A 6,713-nucleotide genomic window follows, 5' to 3' on the forward strand; every position below is an offset into this window, starting at 1 on the left:
TTCCTGCTGGTCACAGTGCAACAGAGTTTCATCCTCTTCAGCCAGGCTTATTCTCAAGCCCCATTAGGTTCTCTGGGTACCTGGTTTTCTGGTCCTAGGGGATAGAGCAGAGGGATGTTCACATTTGGGGAGAATGCTGGGATGATAGGGCAACTGTCATCCAGAAACCACTCACGGGTAGGAGCTGGCAGGGACTTGAGAGTCAATCAACCCATTTGTCTTAAAACTTAAGAATGCAAAAAGTTGGAGGGTTTTGCTTTGTTTTAACTCATGAAGGGCATGAACCACTTAGTGCTATGAAGTAACTGAAGAGGCAGCATGGTGGTCAAAATTGTCAGGCACCAAACTGTGGTAGATACCCATGATGGGGATATGTAGATCGCAACCCTGAAGGAAACTCACAGAAATAGGACCAAGTCTGGGCTGTGCAGTCTTGTGCCTGTGCCACACCAAGCAATTGATTAGCTTAATGCTGGCACCTGACTCAGATTAGACCGATCAGAGTTCTTACCTGGGAATTCAAAAACTTGGAACCATTTAGAACATAAGACAAGGGTGCTCAGGGCTGGTGCACTGGGACGACCCTGAGGGATGGGATGGGGAGGGTCAGGATGGGGAACACATGTACACCCATGGCTGATTCATGTGAATGTATGGCAAAAACCACCACAATATTGTAAAGTAATTAGCCTCTAATTAAAATTTTTTAAAGAGTCAAAAAAAAAAAAAAAAAAAAAAGAACTTACTTACAAAACAGAAAGAGACTCACAAACTTAAGAGAACCAACTTATGGTTGCCAGGGGTGGGGCGGGGGGAGGATGGGGGAAGGGAGAGTTAGGGAGCCTGGGATGGACATGCACACACTACTATATTTAAAATGGATAACCAACAAGGACCTGTATAGCACAGGGAACTCTGCTCCATGTTATGTGGCAGCCTGGATGGGAGGGGAGTTTGCGGGAGAATGGATACATGCATAAGTATGGCTGAGTCTCTTGCTGTTCACCTGAAACTGTCACAACATTGTTAATTAGCTATACTCCAATTCACAATAAAAGTTTTAAAAAAGTGGGAAAAAAGATTAAAAATTTGGAACTATTTGGAGGTGGGAGCTTCGAGATCTGAGATAGATGTGAGTGAGAGTGTTCTCAGCTCATGGAGAAAACTGGGCTGCGTGGAGATTAACTCAACGGGCGGAGGAAAGGTGGTGCTGGAGTTCTTGGTTTCAGTCGTTTTTGTAGCCCTGCTGCAGCTCCTTCTGTGGTTGGATGAGAGACCTTTTTGTCTGAGCTACTTTGGTTGCATTTCTGGCATTTGCAACCCAGTGTCCTGACTCACAGAAACAAAACTGTGTCAAGCCATTTCACAGGCTTGGAGCTGCTTGTCCTTAAAACCCCTATCTGATCTTAAGAAAGATCATAGCATCTGTAGGAGATGATATCGGAAGAGAGTTCTGCAAATTGGAAGTATCTATATCGACATTACATTAGGCTCCCAGAGAGAGCTTTCAGAAGAAAACAAATAAAGCGCAACTTCTGGTGTTCCCTAACTGCTTCTGACCTCAGAACCTCCTCATTGATGCTCTGGTATGCTATGCTGCCTCTAACCATTCCATGTGTTTCTAGGGTAGAAGGAGCACTGCACTGGGAGCCCTGATGCTGTTCCTTTCTGTCATTTGATGTCAAACAAACCACTCACCCTCTGTGGATGTTTCTTCATCTATAAAATAGAGGCCCCAATGGGACTGAAGTTCCAAATTCAAGTGCTGTGACTATCTCTTGGGAAACGAAAAACAGACCACATGGTCTGACAACTCTTCAGTCATTTGATTCAGTTCAGTTCAGTTCAGTTCAGTTGCTCAGTTGTGTCCGACTCTTTGCAACCCCATGAATTGCAGCACACCAGGCCTCCCTGTCCATCACCAACTCCAAGAGTTCACTCAGACTCACGTCCATTGAGTCAGTGATGCCATCCAGCCATCTCATCCTCTGTCGTCCCCTTCTCCTCCTGCCCCCAATCCCTCCCAGCATCACAGTCTTTTCCAATGAGTCAACTCTTCGCATGAGGTGGCCAAAGTTCTGGAGTTTCAGCTTTAGCATCATTCCTTCCGAAGAAATTCCAGGGCTGATCTCCTTCAGAATGGACTGGTTGGATCTCCTTGCAGTCCAAGGGACTTTCAAGAGTCTTCTCCAAAACCACAGTTCAAAAGCATTAATTCTTCGGCGCTCAGCCTTCTTCACAGTCCAACTCTCACATCCCTACATGACCACAGGAAAAACCATAGCCTTGACTAGACGGACCTTTGCTGGCAAAGTAATGTCTCTGCTTTTGAATATGCTATCTAGGTTGGTCATAACTTTTCTTCTAAGGAGTAAGCGTCTTTTAATTTCATGGCTGCAATCACCATCTGCGGTGATTTTGGAGCCCAAAAAAATAAAGTCTGACACTGTTTCCACTGTTTCCCCATGTATTTACCATGAAGTGATGGGACCAGATGCCATGATCTTCGTTCAGTACCGTTCAATAAATATTGCTGAGTGATCCCCCTGAGCCACTTCTGTTTTGAGAGCTGGTGATGTTGTAATGAGCTGGGGAGATGAGGGCTATTCTTATGCAGCTGATATCCTACTGGGGGCAGCAGAAAAATAAATAAGTCAACCAAGAAATGAACCCATAGGGACACTTTGAAAAAAGAGAAGTGCTATGAAGAAAGCAAAATGGGATGCAGAGTGAGTGAGCAAGCTCCTGAAGAGAGCAGGGCAGGCTATTTGAAACGGGGCCAGTCCTAGAAGACCTGGGGCATGAGGCACCATGATAATAAACCTGTCTTTTTAGATTGTACACCCAGCATGCAGTGATGGGCCTATGGCCAATGAAGGGTGTGGATAAACAGTTGAAGAAATCCCCATGCACACTGCTTACCCAGTTTTGGTCTCTGCAACTCAAAGAACTGTTTTCAGACTCAACTTAAAAAAAAGGGGTATTAACTGAACAATGGCTTGAGTAAGGAAAAAAAATGCCCATCTGAACTCACATTTCCTTTGGCATTTCTTTGCTATGGATGGTAACTTAAAACTTTTCCAGGTTAAGGCTGACTTGGTATCAGTGTTTTGTTTTTTTTTTCCCCCCCTTGGACAACTGGGTCCCACTCAGTTTGCCCAGCTGCTGACATCTTTAGAAATCTGACTTTCACCATTGGGCTTCTAAATCCTTCTTCCATAATGATTCTAATTGTTAGAAGGAAGGTACTAAGGCCTTAGACATTGTGGCAGGCACATATCATCATTTAATTCTTATAGGACTGAACTTGGTGAAGTTTTGTGACTCATCCTTGGTCACAAGTTACAAACCAATCACATCTGCCTCTCAGTCCTGGGTTGGTCGCCCAGCCACTTGGCTTCTGAGCTTTACCAGTGGCTCTGTCTACAAATGACAGGAAGCATCCCGTAGGAGGCTTTAAACAATGCCATGTTGTGGGAGCTCTGTGCCCATTATCAGTTGATCTGCACAATGGCTCTGTGAGGTGTCACGGACATTTTTATCACGACTTGTCAGCATCCCTTATTCTCTTCTCAGCTTTGCGCCCCCTTTTCAAGGAACTGCACCTGCCTCATTCCAATGAATTGGGTCTACAGTCAGGCAATAGATCTTGCCAGGCACCAAAAAAAGGGAGGAAGGCTTCCAGTCCTCCCAGCTCAGTAGGTGGTTCCTGATAACAGAAGAGGTACCTGCTCCCTGTGGACTGATTCTGCTGTGTGACTGGAAATGATACCTTTTTTCCCCAGCCCTTCCTATAATTCTATAAACTGTAAAAAACAAAACAACCTTTCTAGGGATAGAATGGGCTTCCTGGGTGGCTCAGTGGTAAAGAATCCACCTGCAAAGCAGGAGGAGACAGGGTTTGATCTCTGGGTCAGGAAGATCCCTGGAGGAGGGCATAGTAACTCACTCCAATATCCTTGCCTGGAGAATTCCGTGGACAGAGGAGCCTGGTGGGCTACAGTCCATAGGGTTGCAACTGAAGCAACTTAGCACACAGCATGCACAGGGCAAGTATAGAATTTTTTTCCTTGACAGATAGACTTACACAGCAACATAATTATTTCTTTGGGCTCAACACCCTCTGATACCTCAAGGAAGCAGGGGAAAATTGGTTTATAGTTCTTTCAAATTAAGCTCAAGTAGAAAGACTGGACTAAGCTTTAAAAAATTCTGCTCTGGTAATTTATGAAATCTGGTGGCACTGAAAGAGTCAGAACAATGGTCTTTGAGTCTCCAAAATCACCTCCCCACATTTTCTCTCCTATGCACACCCCATTTCGCTATCCCTGGTCATCTCATAACTTCATTTAGAGCCACTTTGCAAGACTAATCTTCCTTGCCAAAACCGTAGTCCAAATACAAATGGAAAAACAAGAGGAAAAAATAAAAAAGAAATGTACAAGGGTGTAGTCTTATAGTGCAATTAGCATTAACAATAGCTCCCTTTGACATTAGAAGAAATGGTGCTTTGTGTTTTCCCTCTGGGTTATGATTCTATTTTAAAAAACCTGTTTTATATATATGATTTTTGAAGTTAGATGGGCTCTGAAGTTACTCACCAATGTTTATCTCAGGGACTTGAGTCCAGGGGAAAATGCAGAATGCCCTTTTATGATGAGGTCACCCTGGCAGTCCAAGGCTGAGTCTCCAAAGCCTCAGTGAAATTGGAAATTGGAAGTGTTATTTGTCATTTGTCCAAACCTCCAGAGTCACTTCTCAACATGTATTTACCAGCTCCTGTTTGCCCTCCTCTGTCCATCACCATTTCATCCTAGAAGCCCCAGCTGTACAGCATTTCGCAGCTTACAAAATGCTTTGCAAACATTCTCATATGGCACTTACCGCAGCACTATGAAGCTGGCTGAGAAGGTAGCACCAGCCTCACTTTGAAGGTGAGGAAGCTGAAGCACAGAGAGTTTAAGGGGCTTGCTCAAGGTGACACAGAGCAGCAGGTCTTGAACCAAGGTTTCTTTTCTTTGGCTGTGCTGGGTCTTACCTGCGGCATGTGGGACCTTCGATCTTCCCTGTGCCCTGCAGGATCTTTGGCTGCAGCATTTGAACTCTTAGCTGTGGCATGTGGGATCTAATTCCCTGACCAGGGATTGAACCCAGGTGCCCTGCATTGAGAGTGCAAAGTCTTAGCCACTGGACCACCAGGGAAGTCCCTTGAATCAAGCTTTCTAACTTAAAATCCAGTGTGTTTTCCAAGGCCCTGTGGTCTTTAACATTTTAACTTTGTATGGTCTTACTGCATTGCCAGTGATGGCCCCACTTTCTCCCTATGACACTAGGGTCGGCATTCAGATAACCCCTGCGCATCTTGTAACCTGGCAAGGCTTTGGCCTGAGTTGCTTGGCCTCTGGCTACAGATCACACCATTTTCCATGTTAACAGCACCTATTGGTAGCTGTCAGCTTCCATAGCTCCTCCTTTCCTTGGGTGAACGAACACCCACTGGATTCTGGGAGGACACAGATGGAGAGCTTCAGGCAGAGAATTCTCTGTGACCACTGGATGTCAGTACTGATCTACACCTCTTTCCAAGCCAGGCAGAGCCACTAGCTCTGGGATTTAAAATGGAACAGGAGAGGCACGTTGATCAAAAGCTAAGTGTACCGTGACTTCATATTTTAATTAAACAGTTGGGTTTCTGCAGCCCCATCTCTGAAGGCTGCTCTTCTTGGATTCCCCCTCTAAGTTGTTTGGCTTAGCTGTTCAACTGGACCTGATCTAGCAGGAAAGAGAGCAACTGGGATACCAAGCAAAGCTGAGGACATCTCTGTTGGCTGGTTAATTTCCTTTCCCAGGATGGTACGACTTCAGATGTAGCAAAAGTACCACCAAGCAAAGAGTTTAAGTGGCTGTCTTTGAGATGGGGAAATCGGAAGCCTTGGAGACTTCTGAGATTCTTTAAATTAAAATTATGGCAACGTGTAGTCTGAATAAAATGGAAGAAAAAAAAATGTTACAAAGCAGTCACAAAATGTAGAAGGAGGGGAACGAAGGGGAAGGTAGAGAATGTTCATGTTCATCTCACTACTCCTAGACCTTCCAAAACGAACTTCCTCTCTGGAGGGACTTCTGACCTTCCTTATTTGGCCACGGCCTCCTGCCACCTTTGTTTTTTGCTCTTTCTCATCACACCTACACACACCCACACACATTCATGTAAGTCTCCACGTATTTGCCTGTGGTTTTGCCCATCTGCGATTCTCCCACTCTCCTCCAGATTCTCCTCTTAAAAAACAACAACAGCTTTATTGAGATAATTCACATACCACACAATCCACCAAAAGTGTAACATAAAATCGTTTTTAGTATATTCACAGGTATGTGCAATGTTTCACAGTTAATTTTAGAACATTTTCATCACCTTAAAAAGAACCCGATAGTTTAAAAATAAAGTAAAATTAAAAAAAAAAAAAAAAGAAAGAAAGTAAAAAAAAAAAAAAAAGAACCCGATAAGCTTTAGCCATCACTTCCCCAGTCCCCTCAGCCCCAGGCTACCAGCCCTAGACAACCCATAATCTATTTCCTTTCTGAATAGATTTCCCTGTTCCAGACATTTCATATAAATGGAATTGTACATGTGGTCTTTTGTGACTGGCTTATTTCACTTAGCATAATGTTCCCAAGGTTTCTCGGTATCGTAGCGTGTGTCAGAACTTCAT

The 6,713-nt window shown here is 44.3% G+C and overlaps 1 non-coding gene across 1 annotated transcript; it reads right to left on the reverse strand.

Moving 5' to 3' along the window:
* Nucleotides 1-5,129: 5,129 nt before the first annotated feature.
* On the reverse strand, nt 5,130-5,202 carry TRNAE-CUC (transfer RNA glutamic acid (anticodon CUC)). Its single transcript has one exon. It is a non-coding gene; the product is annotated as a tRNA-Glu (tRNA).
* Nucleotides 5,203-6,713: the final 1,511 nt, after the last annotated feature.

Source organism: Bubalus kerabau, chromosome 22, assembly GCF_029407905.1.
Source record: "Bubalus kerabau isolate K-KA32 ecotype Philippines breed swamp buffalo chromosome 22, PCC_UOA_SB_1v2, whole genome shotgun sequence".
In the NCBI taxonomy this organism is placed as follows: domain Eukaryota; kingdom Metazoa; phylum Chordata; class Mammalia; order Artiodactyla; family Bovidae; genus Bubalus; species Bubalus kerabau.